The sequence below is a fragment of the Oryctolagus cuniculus genome, unplaced genomic scaffold, assembly GCF_964237555.1.
Source record: "Oryctolagus cuniculus unplaced genomic scaffold, mOryCun1.1 SCAFFOLD_129, whole genome shotgun sequence".
NCBI classification, from domain to species: Eukaryota; Metazoa; Chordata; class Mammalia; order Lagomorpha; family Leporidae; genus Oryctolagus; species Oryctolagus cuniculus.
Window position 1 is genome coordinate 50,471 of NW_027208247.1, and position 26,743 is coordinate 77,213.

At 41.3% G+C, this 26,743-nt stretch overlaps 1 long non-coding RNA gene across 1 annotated transcript; it reads right to left on the reverse strand.

The window, feature by feature from the left end:
- Nucleotides 1–389: 389 nt before the first annotated feature.
- Nucleotides 390–25,166, reverse strand: LOC138848075 (uncharacterized). The gene is made up of 3 exons (XR_011385929.1): nucleotides 24,812–25,166; nucleotides 23,934–24,069; nucleotides 390–521 (listed from the first exon to the last, which is right to left on the reverse strand). It is a non-coding gene; the product is annotated as an uncharacterized lncRNA (long non-coding RNA).
- Nucleotides 25,167–26,743: the final 1,577 nt, after the last annotated feature.

The window sequence follows — 26,743 nt, forward strand, 5'->3', positions numbered from 1 at the left end:
TACTTGAGTCCCTGCCACCTGTGTGGGAGACCCACACTGAGTTCCTGGCTTCAGCCTGACCCAGCTCTGGTTGGTGCAGACATTTGAGGAATGAGCAGGAAATGGAAGGGCTCTCTCTGCCTTGCAAATAAACAAAAATAACTATACAGACCTTTTCTTAAGGTGTCTTGTTCACATCTAAATGATTTCCCTTTTCACAGTAAAATGCCTAACTGTCCTCTTTAGTAACAATGCATGTTTTGCTCTCCATGTCCACTCCTGAGCTCCAAGTACTGGCAGCTCACCCTAGCATGCTGACTGGTTCCAATGTTCAAGTACTCATCTCCCATTCTCTTTTGGTGGGTCTACCAGAAAGAAAGGAGAGTATCTACAGTAATTAATATCTTACTGTGGCTCTTGCTGTCCACCTGCAGGCCTGAAGGATGACCACCTGAATACACACTGTGATGTTCTGGACGTAGTTTTCAAACTTCAGTCACTTTGCAGCTGAGGGACTCTGTCCTCGTCAATCACTTGAAAGCCTGCAGGAGTAGGGAGAAGCTGTGTTTGAAGAATTCACAAATACAGTGCATTGAAGCCAACCACTACCACCCCCACCACACCCCTACTTCAGGGTTCTGGCAAATCCCAAACCAGGAGTTTGGGACCAGCAGTGGTTCAGGAGGTGACCTCAACTCCTTACTCTGAACAGCTCCAAAGAGCCTGGTGCACCCAGCGGGAGCTCAGCACCTCGAACTCCCACCCTCCTGCCCTTGCCACCAGGATGCCCGGCTCCCAGAGCCTCCAGGAGGCCTGCAGCAGACCCGCAGGTCCAGGTGCACTGGGATGTGCGTCCAGAACTAACCCAAAATACAGGCCCAGCTTAAGTGTCACCTCCCCACAAAGTCACTGTCACCTACTCCCTCCCGGAAGGCTGCAGGCCAGCACCCGGTACCGGGTGTCATGGCATTTGGGGTTCACCCGCTCTCCCTCAAAGGAAGATGCCCCCGTGGGAACCCCGCTCCACCTGCGGCAGGGCTGGGGGTGGAAGGGCCGAGCCAGCCTCCACCCTAGGACTGCAGCCTGGGAAAGTCCAGGGCCCCAGTGCCCTTGCCAGGCATAGGGTCTCTCTAAGTGTACTCTGAGCCAGGGCCTCAGCCATCAGCAGCTCTCTTGCTTCCAGAATCTGCTGCAGGGCAGTTCAGGCTCAGTCCAGCAGGGGGCCTCAGGACAATCGTTGCTGCCCTGAGGCAGGACCAGTGCTGCAAGACCCGCCCCATGCTAGGCTGGGTATAGAGGCTGTGGACATTGGTGGGCAGCTGGTAGTTGCAGTGTGTGCACATGACATGGGTGGTGTTAGGTTCTTGGCTGTCCCGTTTCGTGCCTTGGGGCTAAAATGCCGGTGGTGGCCCCTGAGTCAGGAGGGGCAGGAGAAGAAGAGACAGACCTGGTGAGTGTGACTGCCCACCTCTCCTGCCAGCCCTGCTGGCTGAGGCTTGCAGCACGTGCTGCACTTGGGGAAGCAATGAAGGCCAAGTCTCAGCAGGAAAACCAAGTGCGCGGTGCTGATTTACTCACTGACACAGCATCTGTGTGGTCTGCATGGGCAGACAGGGGGAAGGGTTTGGTAGAAGGGTGCTGGAGGTGCACTGGGCCTTTGTGCTGCTGCCTGCTGTAGGCATCCAGGGCAGCAGAGTCCTGCGGGGTCCCTAGAGATCCTGGCCATGCTGTGCCTTCCATCATCCACCCTCCTGCACTGATGCTGGGGGAAGTGCTTCTGTGGTTGATATCTCATTGGAATCCATGGTCATTTTCTCATGATGGGCTGATCTCACACAGTGACAATCATGGAACAAATCACTGTTCTGTGGCATCTGCCTCCCAGGAGCATTGCAGGTGGACAGGGGGAAACGGGTGACTGGTGGCACCTCCTGTGCATGGTCTCTGTCCCATCCTGGACCGAAGGTGGAAAGGGAAGGAGAGGAGCTGGCTCAAAGCAGTCCCGCTGCGGGTTCCATTAGGTGCAAAATGTCTCCCGATTGCGGTTAACCTTGCAGAGAAACTGTCTCCTTTTGTGGGCAAGTGACAGCATCTGCTTTATTAGCTGTGCAGTGTATTGATAATTAAAATTTGGGCATCCCTATCTATAGTCCTCACAGCATAGTTACATTCTGAGGAAGTGATGAAACTGCTCAGTACTTCGGGGCTGAGTGTAATATTAGGTGGGCAAGCCTGTTGTTGGCTTTTGGTTTATAGCTATTGGGCGACTTTATTTGGTAAAAATGCATTCAGGCTCAGTAGTGTATTCAAGGATGACCACTTACTGAATTGTCTTTTTTTTTTTTTTTTGTAAGAATAAGAGTATTGAAGACTGGGTTGAGCTACCTATGGCAAAACTCCACCATTCCTGGGAAGGCCACAATTGGCAAGAAAAGCAGGTAGCAAGCTTTCACCAAGTAAGTTGAGATTCCTGTGTTTGCAATCTGAAGAGCTCACTGCTGAGCTGGGAGGGGAACTGCTCTGAGCACAACTCATTAGAGAACTGTTCTTGCAGACCTTCCCCGAAGGAAGCACTGTTGTGGTCAGAAGCATTCCAGGAGCTGCTGGCCAGCAATTGTGAATTAGGCTTGAATTGAATCCACTGCAAGTATCACAAGAGTGCAGAAAGGCTGTGTCCTCAAATCAGCAGCTCACCAAGGAGAATTTGACTTAACCTAGAAGGTCTGTTTATCTCCGCTTATTTCTCAACATATTCACACCAGGTGGGGAAGATAAATCACCCTTCAGCTCTGCAATGGCAGTGCTCTTGGTTGAGGCTGAGGATGCTTTTCATTGCATGCAGTGTTTGCAAGAGACTTAGTTCCCTGAGGATTTATGCCTCTCCTGTAAATACATTTTTGGCATTAAAACAAACTGAAGTATTTCTGTTTTAGTAGTATGGAACCAACTTAAGTATATTGCCTACTGGCATCTTTGTCTTTAAAGAGCTAAATCCACAGGATTACAGGATTGAGTAAAAACAAGAGAATAGCTAATCCTAGTACTAGAAAAGCACAAGGGAATGTTTGATCATTAGCTTCCTTATATTCCTCATGTTTCTTTTTATTTTTCTGCCTGCTCTTCCCTACATACAGATGGTCTGGCTGTATTGGAAGCTTTTTTAAAAACTGAATTCTGTGAAGAAAATATAGGCTACTGGCTAGCTTGTGAAAACTTCCAAAAAAATCCACCCACCCCAGAAGCTATCCTTATATGCAAGAAAAATATATACACTCTGCTTAGAAAAAGGCCCAAAAGAGGTTAGACACAATTCCTCATTTCAGCATAAAGTGTACACTCTTGACATCAAGAAGCAACAAAAGAAGTAAAGACATAAGACTAAAGCAAGGGCCAGGGAATCTGAAAAGCTTCCTCTCCTGATGCCCTGACTTTCAAATAAGTCTCCCCAGACCTGGCAGGTGGAGCTCATCACACATTACAGCTTCTGATTTCCACTTTCAAAGAGAAGAGCCCCCTTTTCTAACAAAGGATAATGAGTGATCTTTGTTTCAGATGAACATGCTTTCAAACCAAAACTCTTATTATCCAAAATATAAGAGAAGCTATGACTCCCAGCTTTACAACTGCCTCGAAAAGGGTGTATTGCTTGATGGAGAATAACTTTCTGAAGTTGTATTTATTGGCAAGGCAGAGTTACAGAGAGAAAAAGAGAGGGAAAGACAGCGGTCCATCTGCTGGCTCACTCCCTAAATGGCCACAATGGCCAGGGCTGGGCCAGGCTGAAGCCAGCAGCTTCCTCCAGGTCTCCCATGTGGGGGCAGAGGACCAAGCGCTTGGGCCATTCTCTGCTGCTTTACCCAGCAAGGAGTTGTGGAAGAAGTAGAGCAGCTGGGAGTCAAACCGGCATCCATGTGGGTTGTTAGTGCTGCAGGCAGCAGTGTAACTTGCTATGCCACAACACCAGCCCCCAGAAAGAACTCTTATCCCTGGTCTTTCTTTTGAGTCAGAATGCTCCCAGGACTTGTGTTGAAAACCACAGATCACCACAGAACCCCATGAGAAGAAAAAGGAGTCCCAGAGTAGAGGACATGTTCTGTTTCCTACGGCAGAAGTTTTTGACTGCCAGAGACGAACATTCAATTCAGCCTGGGTGTTTGGGAAATATACCTCGCAACTGGGGATTCCAGTTCAGGTAGTAAATCAGGAAGCTGGTGACTGTCCAGGAGATGCCTGTATGAGAACAGCTTCCACCACCGTGAAGACACAGGCAGGAAATACGTGGTCTGAGTGGGGTGGGTCTCACTGGAAAAGCAGGACTCTGAGATGGAAGATAATGCAATGGAATGCTGTTGTTCCAGACTCACTTAAAATCAATAGGTCTGGGATTCTGTAGCCTTAGCTACCTAGCTCTACATCTTTCCTTAAATCCATCCATATTACCACATGGTTTTAATTCTAGGTTTTAAGTCCAAACTAATGTAACATGTTTATTATGTAGAATCATCCATTCTATTGTTGTGTATTGCTGAAGCTGAAGTGATGTTTGAATTGTTAAATGGTATATAAAATAGTGAGTGCTCATGTGTAGAAAACCACAGTGGCTGTTCCAAGTGCCAAACACTCTTGAAGGCAGTTAAGCTTTGAAGTGGTCTTTGAATATTTGAATACATTTATTTTGATAACTAATGTCATTGAATACTCAGAGTCCAGGTGTGAGTTGATTTGATTTTTGTAACTGGAAATATGACCAACATAAGATCTTTGTAGTAGAGAAGAAGCATGCATTACTGAATCTGTGCAGGGAGAACTGACAGCCCCCAGAGCTGAGATGAGGGTGGCAAGGAAGATGCTCTTTTCTAAACCTAAGTCACAGCACATCTTTAGAACGACCCAGGGTTAAAATTACTAACAGAATCTTTAATTAAACATTAAGGTATTTGATGAGAATAGAACATTGACCTAAATCCCTTCTTGAGGATTAAGAACCAGCTAAATAGGAGGCTGCGGTGGTGACCTCGAAGGGGTTGGAGCCTGGGGTCAGAGGTCGTGGGTCCCAATGGCTGGTCCAGAATCATCACGGGCTACCTGGGTCGTGGGCCAGCACCATGGCTCGGGGCTCCAGAGGTCGGGGGAAGCCTGCTGGGCCCCTTCTTGCTTCCTTCTTTGGGCAGAAGTCAGGCATCACAAAGTGACCTAAAGTGACCAGTTTGGTGCCGAAATCCCTGAGGCACCACTGGAGCCCGGGGCCAGGCCTGCAGGCAGGGCAGAAGCAGAGGGGAGACACCGGGACCTGGGGGCCAAGGCTTCAGGTGTTTCTGTTGGCCCCCAGGCACCCACGGGGCCTCAGCCTCTCTCACAACAGAAATGTGCATGCACCTCAGACCATTTTTACCCTTAATTCCACTTTAAAGAAAGGTTCATCGAGGACGGACTCATGGCATGGGGGTGCAACCACAGCCTGCATGGCCCACATCATGGGCACCAGTTCCATTCCCTGATGCCCTACTTCCTCTCCAACTCCAGCCAACGAGTGCAGTGGTGATGGACAGGTGCTTGGACCCCACACCACATGGAGATGGGAGGGGGCTCATGGGCCTTCAGCCTCACCCAAACATTGGGGAATCAAACCAGCAGATCGAAGACCCCTGTCTCTATGCCTTTCAAATAAATCTCTTAAAATAAATAAAAAAGAAATGCAAATAAAAAGAACCAGCTAAATAGACATGAACTGTATGGAGACAAACACCAATATTACATTACTCAACTCTCCACTGCTCCAATGAACAAAGAAAACAAATAAGAGGGATATAGGCCTCCCCTTTTTTGTTATCCTTCCCTTGGTTCCAACTAGCATGGGCTTCCAGAAAATGCGCAAGGAATCCATTCTCTTCTATGGTCAATACATGATCTCAGAATTTCCCTTATTCATTTGCCTAACAGATTTTGATTATGTCACTCTAGGTAAAGGGAAGGCAAGAAAACTGCCCTTTTCCCCCATTTTTAAAATCTATTATTTATTTGAAAGGCAGAGTTATAGAGAAGGGGTAGAGACAGATCTTCCATCTGCTGGTTCACTTCCCAAATTGGCCTCAGCTGAGCCAATCTAAAGTCAGGCGCTTCTGCCAGGCCTCCCACATGAATGCAGTGGTTCAAGCACTTGGGCCACCTTCTGATGCTTTCCCAGGCACATTAGCAGGGAGCTAGATTGGAAGTGGAGCAGCTGGGACTTGAATCAGCACCCATATGGGATGCTGGCACAGCAGGCCATGGCTTTACCCACTGTGTTGGTACCGTGTGTTTGTGTGTGTGTATGTGTGTGTGTGTATGTATGCATGTATTTTTATTTCAAAGACTCATTTATTTATTTGAAAGGCAAGGTTAGAGAGGGAGAGACATAAGAAGAGAGATCTTTCAACCTCTGGTTCACTCCCCAAATGTCCACAACAGCAGAGGCTGGGCCAAGCCAAAGCCTGGAGGCTGAAAAGCAGATAATCTTTAGTTATTAATTTAAAATGAATAGGCTGTAGCTGGTACTGTGGCATATAAGGTAAAGCCACCACCTGCAGTGCTGGCATTCCCTATGGGCACTGGTTCATGTCCCAGCTGCTCTGCTTCTAATCTAGCTCCCTGCTAATGTGCCTGGGAAAGCAGCAGGAGATGGCCCAAATACTTGGGTGCCTGAATCCATGTGAGAGAGCTGGAAGAATCACCAGGCTTTGGATTAGCCCAGCTCCAGCTGCTTGCAGCCACATGGGGATTAAAACAGCAGACAGATCATCTCTATTTATGTGTCACTCTTTATAATGCTGTCTTTCACATAAATAAATAAATAAACCTTTAAAAAAGGTTTATTAATGTATGCTATAATCCAATCCAGGAACAGTAAGAGAAGCATTAAATATTGCTACCTATATTTTTATTTTTTAATTTTTTTAAACTTTTATTTAGTGAATATAATTTTCCAAAGTACAGTGTATGGATTACAAAGGCTTCCCCCCATAACTCCCCTCCCACCAGCACCCCGCCCATCTCCCACTCCCTCTCCCATTCCATTTACATCAAGATTCTTTTTCAATCATCTTTATACAAAGAAGATCGATTTAGTTTATATTAAGTTTTCATCAGTTTGCAGCACACAGAACATAAAGTGTAAAATACTGTTTGAGTACTAGTTATAGCATTACTTCACATTGGACAACACATTAAGGACAGAGATCCCACATAAGGAGTAAGCACACAGTGATTCCTGTTGTTGACTTAACAATCTGACACTCTTGTTTATGGCATCAGAAATCTCCCTGGGCTCTAGTCATGAGTTGCCAAGGCTATGGAAGCCTCTTGAGTTCACTGACTTCGATCTTATTTAGACAAGGTCATAGTCAAAGTGGAAGTTCTCTCCTCCCTTCAGAGAAAGGTACCTCCTTCTTTGATGGCCCGTTCTTTCTACTGGGATCTCACTCACAGAGATCTTTTATTTAGGTCCTTTTCTTTTCTTTTTTTTCTTTTTTTTGCCAGAGTTTCTTTCCATACCTAAAATACTCTCATAGGCTCTTCAGCTAGATCTGAGTGCCTTAAGGGCTGATTCTGAGGCCAGAGTGCTGTTTAGGACATCTGCCATTCTACAAGACTGCTGTGTATCGCACTTCCCATGCTACCTATATTTTATATAGTCTGAGTATTGTATAAACTAAAATATACAACACTAGGAGTATGCTATCAGTAATTACACTGCCAATCTCAGTGATTATAAATAAGAATTTTAGCAACTATACTGATTCTGAACAGTGATTCAATGATTCTGTTTTTAAATTTAAAAATGCCCATGAACTTGAATGTTTCTGTGTAGCTCCTCATAGAACTACAAGCTTTAGAATTTCTATGCTGTTTAGCATTTCATCTTCAGTGCGAACTTGATTATTACACTGCCAGTTTATAAAACACTTCACAGTCATGTGAGCCTAACCATAAGATAGGACTGTGTAGAATAAATCCTTTAACTATAAAGACAATCTTATCTCACAAGGGAGGAAGATCCAGAGGGGTCAAATGACTTGCTAATGTCACTTAGCTCTGTCAGCACAGAAACAAGGAAAGCTCTCAGCTTCCTGCCACCTCCCCTTACACCACCTGCCTCAACTAGATGAACCTGTAATTTTAAGGACACTCAGGCACCATGAGTTTAAATGAATTTTTCAAGGTTACATGACAAGTACCAAAGCCAGAAGCAAAAATTATTGCTTCCATCTTTCTCTTCCTTGTCCACAATGGAAGTCCGATGTACAGTTATGCATTATTCTAATATCACAACCAAGAAGCATTATTTTTCCCCAATTTAACAATGAAACTTTTTTTCCATTGAGGAAGTTATTTTAATGGATGATAGAAACATACTTTTTTGTTTTTTAATTGGAGATGCAAAGAAATGAACAAGTAGACAGAGAAGTAGTATTCACCCTCTAGTTCACTGCTGAAATGTCCCCAGTGGCCAGGGCTGTCCCAGGAGTAGGGAACCCAATCATCTGAGCCATTTCTTGCTAGCTCCCAGGGTCTACATTATCAGGAATTTGGAGGCAGGTACTGGAACCAGGAATCAAACCAAGAAACTCCAATATGAGACATAGGCATTTGAACCACAAGGCTACACCCTGGCTTCCAGACTTGTTTTTTCACCAGTCCTCTGAAAAGGAAAGTTAATTACAACCTGAAATCCAAGACTCTGGAGTCCTCAGGTGTGTGCTTCTATGCAAGTTGATGCATTAGAGTTACATATGTTGCCCAAGAGTCTGCAGTTTAGAGAGAACAGAAGAGTGAAACATGTGTCAGAGGATGTCAGCATTGGAGAGGTGGCTGTGCTCTAGTCAGAGGCTGAGGAGGACAAGTCCACAGGGAGCAGCAGCTTGATTTAGTCACAAGGAAACCGGCTGTTTCTGGATTCATCCACCCCTCCCAGCTGACTGGCTGTGGAATTCTGATTGAATTCACCTGAAAATCCCACTCCCACTCGATTTGGAGGGAATTAATATCTGTCCCCTAAGTAAAAGGGTTCCATTTCTTTTTCCAAACCACAAAAAATCATGTTGGTTGCGTTGCCTGTAAATTTCTAAGCATGAAACACCAATTTTTTTTTTTTAATTTCATAATAGCTACTCTGTCTGAACTCTTGTTTGTATTGCATCAGAATACAAAATCTTGGGAGGAAGAAGGCAAAACCAACTCAGACCCAGAAAACATTTAGAAAATTGCTGCTTAAGTACCAAAATTAGCAGAGGCACACAAAACAGTGACAGAAAGCCAGAATTGGAGCAAGCCAACAGCTATGCCCTGATTCAAAAAGACGGTTCCTGCTGTACCCTGAACTCCTTATTCCAGCCTCCAAACCAAAGCTAACATCAGAAAATTCATTACAAACCATGATAAATAAGAAAACTGTGAAAAAAGCCAAAGAAATGCAAGAGTCCTTAGTGATATTGGGCTTGATTTAGTCACAAGGAAACCGGCTGTTTCTGGATACATCCACCCCTCGCAGCTGACTTGCTGTGGAATTCTGATTGAATTAACCTGAAAATCACAGTCAAACTCGATTTGGAGGAAATTAATATCTGTCCCCACAGCAAATTGGTTCCATTTCATTTTCCAAAACACAAAAATTCATCTTAGTTATCCTGCCTGTAGATTTCTAAGCCTGAAAAGCCAATTTATTATGTTTTTTATTTCATAATGGATCCTCTGTCTAACTTCTTGTTTGTACTGCATCAGAATACAAAATTTGGGATGGAAGAAGGCAAAAGAAACTCAGACCAAGAAAACATTTAGAAAATTGCTGCTCAAAACCAAAAATTGGCTGAGGCACCCAAAACAATGACAGCAAGCCAGAATTGGAGCAAGCCAACATCTGTGCCCTGATTGAAAAAGACCATTCCTCCCGTGCCCTGGACTCCATATTCCAGTCTGAAAACTAAAGCTCACATCAGAAAATTCATTACAAATCATGATAAATAAGACAAATGTGAAAAAAGCCAAAGAAATGCAAGAGTCCTTTGTGATATTAGGCTTGATTTAGTCCCATGTAAACTGGCTGTTTCTGGATTCATCCACCCCTCCCAGCTGAATGGCTGTGGAATTCTGATTGAATTCACCTGAAAATCGCACTCACACCTGATTTGGTGGGAATTAATATCTGGTGCTGGTTCTGCGGGCTGGGGCTTTAACCCACTGTGCGATAGCACTGGCCCCTGTAAGTGGTTTTCTTAATTATTCCCAGCTTTCTGTCTGTTTTGTTTTTAGATTTATAATAATTTCTTAATGAAAATGGATGTAGGAAGGTAAATTTTATTCTCAGGGAATATATAGAAACAAGATGTATGATGAATTTGTCATGACTATCAATCATTGCATTTATCCAAGAAAAGGCAATGTCATCTCTCATTTTCTGTTGCCATAGCAAAATATATATTTGTTATATGATTTCAATTGAAGTCAAGGATAATATTCTAAATTTTGGGGTCATAATGTCCAACACATTCTTTAGTGTTATACAGATGATGTAGTGGGCAGTGTTTTAGTTCCACCCTGGAAATAAACACTTAGCATTCTGCAAGAGAATTACTTACCTAGGGCTAAACCACAAATCAGTGACATTTATTATTTTTTTTGACAGGCAGAGTGGACAGTGAGAGAGAGAGAGACAGAGAGAAAGGTCTTCCTTTGCCGTTGGTTCACCCTCCAATGGCCACCATGGCCGGTGCACAGCAGCCGGCCCACTGTGCTGATCTGATGGCAGGAACCAGGTACTTATCCTGGTCTCCCATGGGATGCAGGGCCCAAGGACTTGGGCCATCCTCCACTGCACTCCCTGGTCACAGCAGAGAGCTGGCCTGGAAGAGGGGCAACTGGGACAGAATCTGGCACCCCGACTGGGACTAGAATGAAGTGTGCCAGCGCCACAAGGTGGAGGATTAGCCTAGTGAGCCGCGGCGCTGGCTGCATTTATTTTTTTTAATTGTTAGAGTAATGCAGTCCTTAATAGTTTGAGGAGATGAACTTGATTCCCAGCTAGAGTAAGAACACTGTGGGGAAAATAATCTACTGCATGTTCTTTCACGTTTTAAGATTGTATTTAACAATTTATTTATTTATTTAAAAGAGTTACACAGAGAGAGGAGAGGCAGAGAGAAAGAGACAGAGGAGAGATCTTTCATTCAACATTTCACTCTCCAATTGGCTGCACTGGCCGGGCTGCACCCATCTAAAGCCAGGAGCCAGGAGAATTTTCTGGGTATCCCACACGGCTTCAAAGGCCCAAATCCTTGGGCCTTCTTCTACTGCTTTCCCAGGTCATAGCAGAGAGCTGGATCAAAATTAGAGCAGCTGGGTCTTGAAACGGTGCCCATATGGGATGCTGGTGCTTTAGGCCAGGGCATTAACCCACTGTGCCACAGTGCCAGCCCCAAGGTTTATTTATTAACTTATTTGAAAGGCAGAGTAATAGAGATAGGGAGAGATGGGTAGTGAGAAAGAGATATCTTCCATCTGCTGGTTCATTCAACAAATGGCCACAATGGTTGGCCAGGCCAAAGCCAGGAGTCTGGAACTCTATCTGGGTCTCCCATATTTGTGGAATTGGCCCAAATACTCAGGCCATCTTTCACTGCTCTTTCAGCCACTTTAGCAGGGAACTCAATTGGAAGTGGAGCACCAAGGACTCAAATTGTCTGTCCACATGGGATGCCTGAATTGCAGGTGGAGATCTACCTGCTGTACCACAATGCTGGTGCCTACTGCAGGTTCTCAAAGCTCTCTGTATTTCCCTCAGTCACAAATGCAGATTATAGTACAGAATTTCTCAGGTTCTGTTCTTGGGTAAATAACTCCATAGCTTTTACTTTAATTTGTTATCATGTTATTTCAGTTCTTTAAATGTTTATGAGTAGAATAATTATAGAAAAAGCAAAAGCTACTTTCTATTCTTTCTTGAATCTCCTCCCTTACTTAAAATATTTATGAGCCTGATAGAGAAAGAAATTGATGGAGTGAGAGAAAGCTAGAAAGCTCCCATGCACTTCTTCACTGCCTAAATAAAAATATCAAACAGAGGTGGGGCACAACTGAAGCCAAGAGTCAGGAATGGAATCTAGGCCTCCCTCTTGGTTGGCATCACCATTGCTTCCCCTGGTCTGCATTAGCTGGGAGCTGGAAACTGGAGCTGGCACTGAAATCCAACTTTGGAAATTTGATGCAGAGAGAGAGTATCTGAGCTGGCATCATAAACACTAAGTTAAATGCCTACTGTCTCTTTTAAAAATTTTTTTCTCTGCCATAATTGCATTGACTGTGTATAGTGTTTTTCTGGAAATTCTTCATTGTTCAATCCCTTCATAACTTCCCTGATGGTTTCTTGTCTTTTTTCCTGAATACTTCTACATTCTTCTGAACACTGCTCATTCCAGAGTGACTCTTGTCCCCCTTTCAGCCTACTGTGCAATTGCCCTTGACATAGTCTGGCCTTTGTGAACAGAAATTCCTGTTTCCCTCCAGCTTGGGCAATTTTCACAGCCTTTATACCATAGGTTTGATCCCCTGTGGAATGCTTCTGTGTGGCTGCCCAAATGCTCATAAATCTGAAATGAAATGGCATTCTTGCTTCTTCATCCATACCCATGTAGAAGATATACAACTGCCATTGTTTGTTAGGTGACAGAGTTGACATGTTGACCAGGAGTGTTCTGTCACAGGGGATGATAGCATTTGAAGACCTGGCTGTGTACTTTACCTGGGAGGAATGGCAGAACATGAACCAAGCTCAGAAAATCCTGTACAGGGATGTGATGCTGGAGACCTACAGCAGCCTGTTCTCCCTGGGTGAGTGACACTCATCACATGCCCAATGGTAACATTTTCTTGCTATTTGACAACTAAGTGAGCACTATTCATAAAGTTGAATGAGGGACAGGTATAGAATTTGAGTCCATGAAGAATCTGAATATCTATCACCTGGGAAGGATTTCACATTGGAACATTTGTTGCATAGCTCCTGGACCAAGCTGTACTCCTTTCATTAACCCAAGATAGTGATTTCACAAAGTCTATATTGTTTCCATTAGTAGGGCACTGCAGGACCAAACCTGACTTGATCTTCAAGTTGGAGCAAGGAGCAGAGCCATGGATGGGGGAAGAATGCCTACATCAGAGCCTTCCATATCAGTGTGTACATAACGGGCAGGGAGGCCAAAGCAGAAGCAGTGCAACAGATATTGACTGGTGTTCTTTCCACGAGTTTTTCCCAAGTCTTACTCCTGAAGACAGCTGGTCCTGTGATTCAGACACAGACATTCTACAGTATCTATGGAGATCAGTATCTCTGGTAAAGGCAAAGGAAATGAAGTTTTCTGTGAAAATCAACAAACCTCCAGAAACTCAAATTATCACAGAGGAGTGTTTATAGAAAGAAACAAGAGGAGGCAACCAGGGCTGATGTCTTCACAATGAGTTAGAAATCAATTTTCAATAATTGAGCAGACTCTGGGTTGCAGGAATAAATTATTTCAACTGGTGGGAATGTATAGCCAAGGTGGTATATTGGAACTTTCTGTAACTGTTGTAGTTATTAGAAGATTAGGATGTCAGGTTTCCTTAGAAATATGGGGAAACTATAATAGTGCAGATAAAACAGAGATTTTCATTAGAAAAATCCCACAAATGCTGTTTGCCTGGGAAGACAGAACACAAGACAACCACATATTCAAATCTTGTCCCATGAATGTGATCCTGCTTAGAGTATAGACACATTTCACTCTTTACCTTCAAGGAAATGATCTAGTAAAACTTCCCCATATTTATGGTTGAAATATCACAGAAGTACAAAACCCACAATTTTTCTAAAAATGAATTGAAAAAGGGGCTGGCACCGTGGCTCACATGGTTAATCCTCCCCCTGCAGCACCAGCATCCCATATGGGCCCCGGGTTCTAGTCCTGGTTGCTCCTCTTCCAGTCCAGCTCTCTGCTGTGGCCCGGGAGGGCAGTGGAGGATGGCCCAAATGCTTGGGCCCCTGCACCTACAATGGAGATAAGGAGGAAGCACCTGGCTCCTGGATTTGGATTGGCATAGATCCAAATGTATTTGCCATTTGAGGGGTGAGCCAATGGAAGGAAGATCTTTGTCTCTGTCTCTCACAGTCTAACTCTCACAAATAAAGAAATAAAAATACATTAAAAAATGAACTGAAGAAATGGACAGGGAAAAATTGGTTTCTAGATTACAGGTGAATATATTTATTAAATATTAGTCCATTCTGTGAAGTCTTATTCATTTTTGTGAAAGTAGAAAGTGAGAGAGAAACAGTGAGGAATAGATTTTCTATTAACTCTCTCCCCAAATACTATCAACAGTTATGACTAATCTGAAGCCAGAAGCCTGGAATTTCACCTACTCATCTCTATCACAGGGTCCCAAGCACATGAACCATTATCTGCTGCTTTCCAGTATCTATTATCTCAGAGCTGTATTGGAAGCAGAGTAGCCTCGGCTTAAACTGGCACTGTTTTGAGATACAGGCATCCCAAGCAGTGATTTAAGACATCTTACCACAAAAACCATTCAATCATACTTGGAAAAAATTCTGGTAGTAAACAGGATCATGGATGAACATTGGAAAATCTATGGATACAATTTAATATATTAATGTATAATGGAGAAAACCTGTATATTCATAAATATGTATCTTCTAATCATTTTTTGAAAATCTTATGATGGAATGAGGATATAAGCCTGAGCCATTCTCCCTCATTGCCCAAAGTAGATAAACTTTGGAATGTATTCCTTGCCCTTGAAACTCAATTGGGTCTCACAGCCTATTGCCTTCATACCCCACCCTGCATTATTTTCCAGGTTCCTAAGGCCCCCACCCAGTTCCTGGAATTCCCCTCCACTGCTGCCCCCTACCCTCATGCCCAGCCTTAGCCCTCCTCAAAAAGGTCTGGCCCCTGGGAATTGGGGCCTTCATGCTCCATCTTGTACAGGCAGTTGGTCACCCACCTCTGTGGATTAATTTTCTCTGAATAAATTCTGTCTGGCTGTAAATTCATACACTTTCTCCTCTATTCTACAACTCTTTTCCTAACATTTTGGTGCCCTGTGTGAGGAGGCACAAATGCAGAACTTTTCCTAACATCTTATCCCTCTTAAATACAAGTAACTTCATTCCTTTTACACGAGTATGCTAGAAGAAACAATTATATTTGATGTAGTGACATCATTTTTTTCGCACTTCAGTTGCCATGAAACTGGATGAACTGATTAAGACCAACCAGAAAAGTCTGGAGAAAAATCTGCATCAGGATGTTATGACAAATAATAAGACATTAACTCCCAAGGGAGTTGAATTCAGAAAAACACTTAATTTAAGTATAAGCCATATTCCAAAACTGAGTATCAAAAAGAGAAACTATTCAGGAATAAAACCTGAAGAATGCAGTATATGTCACAATATGTGTCCCCATTGTGGGCCTGATCAACTACAAGCTGGAGAGAAATTTTGTGCTACTAAGGTACCTGGGAACACTCTCCAGTTCTGTGAACCTCTTAATCAACAGCACAATATTCAGATCAAGGAGCAGGCACTTGAACAAATTGGACAAGGGAAAGTCTTCAAAAGCAAGAATATATTCTGTGAATCTGAGAAGCTTTTTATGGTAGAAACCTGTAATAAGTCAATTGCCACTATTGGCAAGACAACTCAAATAGTACAAGATTTCCATAAGAATTCTAACCTCAGTATACATCAACAAAGTCCCAAAAGAGAGAACGTTTATAAGTATATTGGGCCTGTGGAACCTGTTATTTACCAATCACATGTTAGACTGAATCATAGACCAAATATAGGGAAGAAATCCTATGCATGTAAACCTTGTGGGAAGTCATTCAGTATTAAATTCTGCCATACCCTCCATCACAGCACTCATATAAGTGGAAAACCCTCATGTGTGTAATGATTGTGGAGAAACCACTCACCAGAAGTCAGATCTCATTAGACATCAGAGAATTCACACAGGGTTGAAATCTTATAAATGTAATGACTGTGGGAAGTTCTTTGGCCAGAAGAAACACCTCATAAATCATCAGAGAATTCACACAGGTGAGAAACCTTATGAATGTAATGACTGTGCAAAATCCTTTGGCCAGAAGGCAAACCTCCTAAATCATCAGAGAATTCACACAGGGGAGAAACCTTATGAATGTAATCATTGTGGAAAAGCTTTTGGCCAGAAATCAACACTCACAAATCATCAGAGAAGTCACACAGGGGAGAAACCTTATGAATGCAATGACTGTGGAAAAACCTTGGGCCAGAAGTCAAACCTCATAAATCATCAGAGAAGTCACACAGGGGATAAGCGTTTATGAGTGCAATGACTATGGAAAACTCTTTGGCCAGAAGCCACACCTCATAAATCATCAGAGAATTCACACAGGGGATACGCCTTATGAATGCAGTGACTGCAGAAAAGCCTTTGGCCAGAAGGCAAACCTCAGAAAGCATCAGAGAATTCACACAGGGGAGAAACCTTATGAATGCAATTACTGTGGAAAAACCTTAGGCCAGAATTCAAACCTCAGAAAGCATCAGAGAATGCACACAGAAGACAAGCATTATGAATGCAATGCCTGCGGAAAAAGCTTTGGCCAGAAATCACAACTCAAAATGCATCAGAGAAGTCACACAGGGGAGAAACCTTATGAATGCAATAATTGTGGAAAAGCCTTTGCTGAGAAGTCAAAGCTCACAAAGCATCAGACAATTTGTACTGGGGGAAACCTTATGAGTGCAATGACTGTGGAAAAACCTTTGCTGAGAAGTCAAACCTCAGAAAGTATCAGAGCCTTCACACCATGGAGAAAGCTTATAAATGAAATGACTGTGGAAAAGCCTTTGGTCCCATCCTTGCATACCAAGGATAAATCCCACTTGGTCTGGGTGGATGATCTTTCTGATGCATTGTTGGATTCAATTGGCCAGAATTCTGTTGCAGATCTTTGCATGTATGTTCATCAGGGAAGTTGGTCTATAATTACTTTCTTTGTTGCACTTTTTTCAGGTTTAGGAATGAAGGTGATGCTGGCTTCATAGAAAGAATTTGGGAGAATCACCTCTCTCTCAATTGTTTTGAATAACTTGAGAAGAATTGCAGTTAGTGCTTTAAATGTCTGTTAGAATTCAGCAGTGAAGCCATCCAGTCCTGGGGTTTTCCTGGCGGCGAGGATCTTTATTACTGATATCATTTCCATCCGGTTATGTGTGTGTTTACGTTTTCTATATCTTTGTTGCTCAATTTAGGTAGGTTTTATGGATGGAAGGATGGTGGAAAGCCTCTTTGCTGTACTTCATAACTCATAAGATATCAGAGAATCCACACAAGGAATTTTCTACATGACCTTTTTGTGCAAGTTATATCTCATGAAATATTAGAGAATTCACCAAGGGGAGAAATGCATGAATGTAATACATGTGAATAAGCCTTTGTGGTGCAAATCAGACCTCATCAAACATAAAAGAATTCTCATGGGGAGCAATTTTATGAATGTAATGACTCAGAGCCTTTTACCATAATTCAGCCCTCATTGTACATCATCAAATTCATATAGGGAAAAACTCCTTTGAAAGTAAAATCCCTTTAATTAGAAGCCATACCTCATAAGACAACAGGGAATTCACATGGGAGAGAAACCTTATGGGTGTAATGAGTGTTGGAAAGCTCTGCCCAAATCTCTCCTTATATCAGAATGCACAACATATATATCTAATGAATGAAATAAATGTGAGAAAGTCATTTCACATAGGTAATGCCTCATAATCCATCATGGAATTTGAACAAGGGAGAGACCTTAACAATATAATGAATGTGGAAGAGCTTTTCTCCAAAATTCATGTAAGTATTGTGACAAAACCTTTTGCTGGAAATCACATCCTATCCAACAGAGACTCATGTAAAGGAGAAAGCTTATAAATATTATTAGTGTGAAAAGGTTGTTTGTCAGAAGTCAATGGTACATCAGAGAATTGACACAGGTGGTTTCTTAGGAGTATACCGATTGTGTAAAAACATTTTCTTTATTTCAGGCTTGTATAGATACAGAATTCACAAAAGGTGATAGTCTTTGCATGCTGTAAATACGATAAAACCTTTAGCCAGAAATTAGACATCAACAGACTTCAGAGAATTCATAAGGAACAAAAGTCTATGCAATGAATTTGGAAAAAGTATTTCTGCTATAAATCAGTCTTCAATTCCCATGAATAGACTCACAAATGAGAAAACATGCATGCATACAAAAGTTTTGTACCATAAATTATCTCTAGATGGTAAACTAATATATCACACAAAAGAAAAATCATGAGTATAATGGAATTGGGAATCGCTTTGCTATAAGGCAGAGTTCCAGAAAGCTTAGCAAGATTACAGAAAAGTCTCTGAAAATGTAACATGTCTGAAAGATTTGTTGGCATCACAAACTGGAGGATAGCTCAAGTGCATGTGTTTTTGTGACCTGGCATCCAAATTGATATCTCTTTTTCTTTGATGAATTCCTTGTTTATTTATTTAGCAGATTTAGAGACAAAGGATTCCTGTCCATTGATTTACTACTATATGCCCACAATTGCCATGGTAAGGTCTATGGCAAAAACTGAGTGCTGGGGGCTGTGAATCTGATTCATCACTGATAACATTGAAGACATTGGTTCCTGGTTCTTATGCTGCTATGCATGGAAATGTTTCTCTAATTTCATTTTCAATTAGTTCATTGTTAATATAAAGAAATGCTTCTAATTTTTAAAATTTCATTGAAATAATTTGTGATTAATGTGTCCTAGTCATGCATTATTACAGGGTGTAGTGCAATATTTGCACACATTTATGCAGTAAAAAGTGATCAAGCTAAGCAACTACAGTTTTATTAAGTTTTTAAAGAGTTATTTATTTGAAAGACAGAGTTACAGAGAGAAGTAGCAGCAGAGAGAGAGAGAGGTCTTCCTCTGCCGGTTCACTCCCCAGGTGGCCCAGTGGCCAGAGCTCTGCCAATCTGATGCCAGGAACCAGGAGCTTCTTCCAGATCTCCCACTTGGGTGCAGGGACCCAAGGACTTGGGCCATCTTCTACTGCTTTCCCAGGCCATAGCAGAGAGTTGGATCAGAAGAGGAGCAGCCAGGACTAGAACTGGTACCCACATGGGATGCTGGTGCTTCAGGCCAGGGTGTTAGCCCACTGTGCCATAATGCTGGCCCCCAAGCAACTACAGTTTCTAATTCTTCTCCATGATTTGAGACTACCAGTTCCTCTCTTTCAGTTCTTTACACAGAACCTAATATGGTTGAATGTAGTCATCTCATTATATTATGGGGCACCAGAAGTTCTTTCTGCCTCTTTGTATTTTGTTACCTATTATCCAATCCCCCTCTATCCCTAGCTGCTTCCCTTCTCAGCCTCTAGTAATCACAGTTCTGTGTTCAGATCCATTATTTTCTCTCACTTCCACATGTGACAAGGACCAGGTGACATTTGTGTTCCTGCTTCTGGCTTATTTCAATTAATTTAATAATATTTGGTCTTTTTTGAATCTAAATGAAGTTCCCCTGTCCATTTTTTTCATTGATGGATAGCTAGATTGGTTTCAAATCCTGGCTGCAGTGAACTGTGTTATAGTGGCTGTGTTATGGGAAAATTGCTGTATCTTTGATATGCTCTTCTCCTTTCCTTCTAATAAAAGTTCCTTATTCTATATAGCCAAGAGCAAGATAACTCTCACATGGTAGGTCAATTTTTATCTTATTTTAAATTTTTGTTATTTATTTGAAAGAGTTACAATAGAGATAGGGACACAGAGAGGTCCTCCATTAGCTGGTTCGCTCTACAGATGACTACAAAGGCCAGAGTTATGCCATTCTGAAACCTGGAGACAGGAGCTTCCTCTGGGTCTCCCACATGGGTGCATGGGCCCAAGGACTTGGGCCATCTTCTACTGCTATCCCAGGAGATAGCAGAGAGCTGGATTGGAAGAAGAGCAGCTGGAACTAGAACTGGCACCCAAATGGGATGCTGGCCCCTCAGGCGCTGCACAACAGCACCGGCCCAATTTTTATCCTTTTTAAGGAATGGCCATACTGTTCTGCATAACATCTGTACTAACTTGTGTTTTCATCCACCATATATGATGGTTTTCTTTTCCCATGTGCTCTCTAGCATTTGTTATTTTTTATCAGTTTGGCATCAAGATGATATAGTATTGTTCATGTTTTTGTGTATTTTGAAATCAGTTAATTTGTTTATTAAATCTTTGTTTATTTGAAAAGTGGATTTAGAGAGAGGAGGAAAGACAGAGATAGCTTTCATCTGTTGGCTCACACCCCAGAGAGTTTCAAAGTTGAGCCTGGGGCATGCTGAAGTCAGGAGCTTCATCCAAGTCTCCCACATCAGTGGCAAGGACCCAAGTCCTTCGTCCATCTTCTGCTGATTTCCCAGGTGTTTAGCAGTGAGCTAAATTGGAAGTGGAGATTCCTAAGCTCAAAGTGGAACTCACATGATATGCTGGCCTCACAGATTGCAGCTTACCCCACTTAGCCACAATGCCAGCCCCTCTATCAATTTAATTCCTCAAAAATAGGTCAGTAATGTTGGCATCTATCTCATTTTGTTTTTTCTCTGTTATTATTCAACTTATTGATGTCTTATTTTTGTTCACATTATTCCTCTCAATTGCTCTACCTGAGGTGAGTAGGGCTGCTGTGTTGCTTGAATGAAGTGTATGCTTTAGATTACTCATTTACTGAGTGCATGTCATTCACATAGCACTTCACCGAAATTCTACTATGTCCCAAATCCTCTTCTAGGCACAGAATTCAGACCACTTTTCTCTTAGGCCTAGATCTTGCCTTTAACATACTATTTGGAATTTAGTAGCTCATGAAATCTGCAGACTGCATAAATGAATGAATATTTTGAGGGCTGTGTTTTTGTGGAGGAACTTCATAGGAGACCGAAGGAATAAAATAAATCTAAAGTATCCACAGTATACAGAATGTATACTATTTTACAAGCCACAGAGAAGAGGAAGAAGAAGGAAAGTAGTGAGACTAGAAAGTTTGTGGCAAGACTAACAGGCACTGGTCAAGAACTTAATAAGCCCATTAGGAAAGCAGTAAGGTTTCTTTGTCTCCCCGTAGACTCTGCTCTCCAGAGGTGAACAGGGTCCTCTAAACCCACTTGCTGCACACACAAACACCTGAGTGTTGTATTCTCCCACAGGTGTTGGAGACTGATATGGTGTTCTGATTTATATTTACATAATGGCTAGTGACATCGGGCATATTCACATGTTTTGACCATTTACATTTCTTCTGAGAAATGTCTATTCAGATCCTTGCCTGTATTTTTTGGAGTTTTTCCAATTCATGTAAATGTTCTGGAAATCTGTAAACATTCAGAGTTTTAATTTTTCCTGCCATCTGTTCATTGTATCTACACTCTGATGTTTACTTTGTTGTGAAGAAGTATCTTAGTTGGATATACTCAAATGTCTCTGTTTTTATTTTTGTGACTATTGCTATTGGAATCTTACCCAAAAGCTATTGTGTGTTGACAATATTTAGAGTTTCCCTATGTTTACTTGGGTTTGGGTCTTATGATTAGATTTTTCATTCACTGTGAGTTCACTTTCACATAGTGTAAGTGATGTTGGAGTCTATTTTCAGGCTTCTACATTTGGATCATCAAGTTCCTCTGCACCACTTGTGAAAGAGATTCTTCTTTCTCCAGTTCATTTTAGTTCCTTTGTTAAAATTGAGTTGCTGGTAGAAATTTGGGTTTATTTCTATGCTACCTAGTTTTTTCCATTGAACTATGTGTCTGTTATTATATCAGTGCTAACACTTCTTCTTTTTGTGTTTTTTTTTTTTTTTGCAGTTTATTTATTTATTTGAAAGGCAGAGTCACAGAGAGGTAGAGGCAGAGAGAGAGAGAGGTCTTCCATCCACTGGTTTACTCCCCAAATGGCCACAATGGCCGGAGCTCTGTTGATCTGAATCCAAGTGTCAGGAGCTTCTTCCAGGTCTCTATGCAGGTGCAGGGGCCCAAAGACTTTGGCCATTTTCTACTTTTTTCTCAGGCTATACCAGAGAGGGGTATACGAAGTGGAGCAGCTGGGAAACATACTGGCACCCATATGAGATACCGGCACTGCAGACGGTGACTTTACCTGCTTTGTCATAGTGCTGACCCCTGTAATATGTCTTAAAATATGGTGTGATGTCTCCAGCTTTTTTTTGCTTTATAATATTTCTTTAGATGTTAAGCATCTCTCATGTTTCTATATGAATTTTAGCATCATTTTTTCTAGCTCTGAGAACATCGTTGGTATGTTGATTGGGATTGCATTGAATTTGCAAATTGCTTTTGGTAGTATGGACATTTTGATATTATTCTTCCCATTCACAAACATAAGTTTTCTGTGAGACTGTTAAAAAGCCTTGACAAAAATTGGACTTTATTACACAAAAATTCATCACTTTTTGGGATCATTTAAATCCATAATTTTGCACTAATATTTGATAAATAATGAAAGACTTTCTCTGAGCATTTTAGTAGGAGAAATTAAAATATTTATTTTATCAATTTCTTCAAATATTGTTTAGATGTGATATTCAAATATTGTTTAGAGCCATTGTCTGTATTCCCTCTAAATTACGATCTTTCTGCTTTTTGCCTGTTAAACTTGTCCCTTGATTCAACAACCCTTTTTAATGTAATGTAAATGGAAAATGTCATTTCATAAGCTAAAAAAAAATGACAAAGAAGGAAAAAGAAGGGAGGGAGGTTGAATATATAATTATGTTCTCTTAATTTTTTCTATGAACCGTACTGAATCTTTTAAAAGCTAATGAAAATTAAAACTCTAAATTGGACCATTATGACCAATATTTAAAACAAGTGATTAAAAACTGTAGATGTCTTCAATTTTGATTATCATTCTTATTTAGAATATCTGAAAGAAATCCGGCTTCTCACTTAAAATATACCAGTGTTTTAGAATTCAGTATTAAATGACTTTGTTTAAAAGTGTTATTTAATCTATTGCTTTAAGTGGTAATACTATGGCCATTGTAAAACAAAATCCTTATCATTTTCCATAAAACAGAAAGGGCCTTTAAAACATCATCACTAAAAATATTAAGAGACCTAAAATATAACATTCTTAAAACCCAAGTGATACCATTCAAAATTTTCAAATATGCAGGGATAGTTCATGTCAAGTAACTAAATAATTGTGAAGTGTATATATGGAATAGCTTCTATAAATTCTTTTGGCAAGGGCTGGCACTGTGCCATAGTGGGTGAGGCTGCCACCTGCAGTGCTGGTATTCCATAGGGGCATCAGTTCAAGACCTGGCTGCTCCACTTCCTATCCAGCTCTCTGCTATGGCCTGGGAAAGCATTATAAAATGGTGCAAGTCCTTGGGCCCCTGCACCTGCATAGGAGACCAGGAAGAGGCTCCTGGCTCCTGCCTTCCAGTTGGCACAGCTCCAGCCATGGAGGCCAACTGTGGAGTGAACCAGTGAATGGAAGACCACTCTCTCTGCCTCTCCTTCTCTGTCTGTGTAATTCTGACTTTCAAATAATATAAATAAATCTTTAAAAAATTCTTTTGGCAAATAGATGAAGCTACTTGTTGTACATTTCAAATAAATAGCAAACATACTAGAAAAATATATTGAATAAAATTTAAGCAACTCATAGCTATACACAGAAATTTCTCACCATAACAACATAGCAACCACTAAATTTCCAAACTTAATTTTCCACAACTTAGAATCTTTAACTCCAGAAGGAGTATGAAATTGACAGAACAGTGGCCTATGTATCAGGATACCTAATGCTAATACAGAATTATCCCTGCTACAACTTACCTGTGTGACCTTGAACAATTCACTTTACTTCTCTGGGCCTTGGCATTTAGCATCCTCATGTGATAAAGGAGGCTTGGATAAGATCAGTTGTACTCTATCTTGAGACTTCAACGATCTCTCAGTTTCGAACAGGCACCTTAGGGGAAAGTAAACCTTTAGATCAAAGCTTACATTTTTAAATCTAAATATATTTTAAACTCTTTCTACAACTAGTACAAAACAACACATTCAAATGTGTACCATGCCACTTTTCAATATTTGGGAATAATTAATGCATCATTTTAGAGCATTGTCTTGAGGCCAGTGCTGTGGTGTAGCCAGTAAAGCCACTGCATGCAGTGGGGGCATCCCATATGGAGGCTGGTTCAAGTCCCAGCTGCTCCACTTTCCATCCAGCTGTCTGCTATAGCCTGGGAGAGCAGTAGGAAGTTGGCCCAAGTCCTTGGGCCCCTGAATCTGCATGGGAGACCCTGAAGAGGTCCTGGCTCCTGGCTTCAGATTGGCATATCTCTGACCTTTTAGGCCATCTGGGGAGTGAACCAGCAGATGGAGGACCTCTCTCTCTCTTTTCCTCTTGTTCACTATCTGTGTAACTCTGACTTCCAAATAAATAAATAAATAAATCTTTTAAAAAATCAAAAGAATATTGTCTGGCACACAGTGAACCACTAAGTATAAGATATTATTAGTAATATTAGATTGAAATGTTGAAATAAACTAGGCAATAAGCCTTAAATGCAAATTAATACCAAGAAATATAATCTCAAATTTCTGTGTTCAACAAGGTAGTCTCTTTTTCACTACTAACTTTATACTGAATAAGATATTTTGATATTTTGTTAAAAGTAAATTTATCGGAGGCCAGCGCCATGGCTTACTTGGTTAATTCTCTGCCTGTAGTGCGGGTATCCCATATGGGCAAAGGGTTCTAGTCGTGGTTGCTCCTCTTTCAGTCCAGCTCTCTGCTATGGCCCAGGAAGGCAGTGGAGGATGGCCCAAGTGCTTGGGCCCTGCACCCAGATGGGAGACCAGGAGTAAGCACCTGACTCCTGGCTTTGGATGGGCACAGCTCCAACTGTGGCAGCCATTTGGGGAGTGAACCAACGGAAGGAAGACCTTTCTGTCTTTCTGTCTATAACTCTACCTGTCAAATAAAAAAAATTATTAGTTTTTCATAAAAACTGCAGTATTGAAAAGGTTCTAAAATCCCTCTAATTCTAAATGTCTGTGACTGCTAACTCATTAGCACATATTGCATTCTTTACATCTGGGTAATCATGATAATTCACTTTTAAATGATTAACAGATCTGCTGTTATATATAAATACATGCTTTTCCAAAAATCATACAATAAGCAGGCTACATAATTTACTTCAAGTAAAATTGCCATATCCAGTCCTACAATTGTAAATAAGACAGTTTCAATTGTTCAGCATTATCAATTATAAATTCCAATAGCGTAGCAATAGTCATAAAAATAAAGGATCCGATGCTGTGGTGTAGCAAGTAAAGCTGTGGCTTGCAGTGCTGACATCCCACATGGGTGCCAGTTCAAGTCCTGGCTACTCAAATTACTATCCATCTTTTTAGGCAAGTAAGACTTACTATCCAGCAGTAGAGGATGGCCCAGGCCCTTGGGCTCCTGCACCTGCATAGGAGACCCAAAAGATGCTGCTAGCTCCTGGCTATGGATCGGCACAGCTCCAGCCATTGTGGCCAAATGGGGAGTGAACTAGCGGTTGGAAGACTGCTCTCTCTCTCTCTCTCTCTCTCCTTCTCTGTGTGTGTAACACTGAATTTCAAGTAAAATAAATGAATCTTTTTTTTAAAAAGGACGAAATAAAAAGGAAGATGAATATTATAAAATTGTTTAACTTTTATTTAATAAATATAAATTTCCAAAGTACAGCTTTTGCATTACAGTGGGTTCCCCTACCCCATAACTTCCCTCCCACCCATAACCCTCCTATTTCCTGCTCCCTCTCATATCCCAGAATATTACAAAATTGTATAAAAGACATTTGTACAGTAAACAAATATACTGATTTCTAATGTAATATTTGAATACTTGAAGCAGCAAGGCTAAGTACTTCTTAGCCAAAATAACATGTTTTGTCCAGTGTAAAACCCATTTACCATCCCAATACACAAAGGGATTTGGGGCAATAAGGAAAAAAAGAAGTCCACACATGCAGAAATTTTAAGCAAAACAAAATAGAGAATGTATTTAGTTTCATGAAAATCACATGAGAATTAATAGTATTCCACTCATTTCCAATAAATATTTTTAAGTTTAATGAATGAATGAATTTTCAGTTACATAGCAGAAAGCTTCTACCCTCTCCCATAAAACTGAAAGAGAAACTTTTTAAAAGTAAAAACTGATGAAAGAATTCTGCAATACATGTTAATGTTAAGTAGCCCAGCAGAGTTTATTTAGAAATACAAACACACACACAGAAAATAAATACATTAAAATCTTACTGAATAGGTCAGTAATAGTTCAGGATCCAATATAGTGTGCAAAAGATTCTGGATTTCCCAGTCACTTTGTATAGGAAATGATGTGCTTTGCTATGTAGCATGTACCTGTAGATTCCTGAACACCTCCACTTTGCTTCTTACCCTGAGTCCTAGCAAATACAGGAACACAGCTGTTGAGTCATTCATTTTCTGGATTTGGGAATATCAAAGAATTAAGCAGTATAGAAAATTGTACAGCAGAGACCAAATATCCAAGGGAGTTCAGGAAAATGAATTGAACAAGTCAAACTACTATGAATGTATACTGAATGCTCTGTTTTAATATG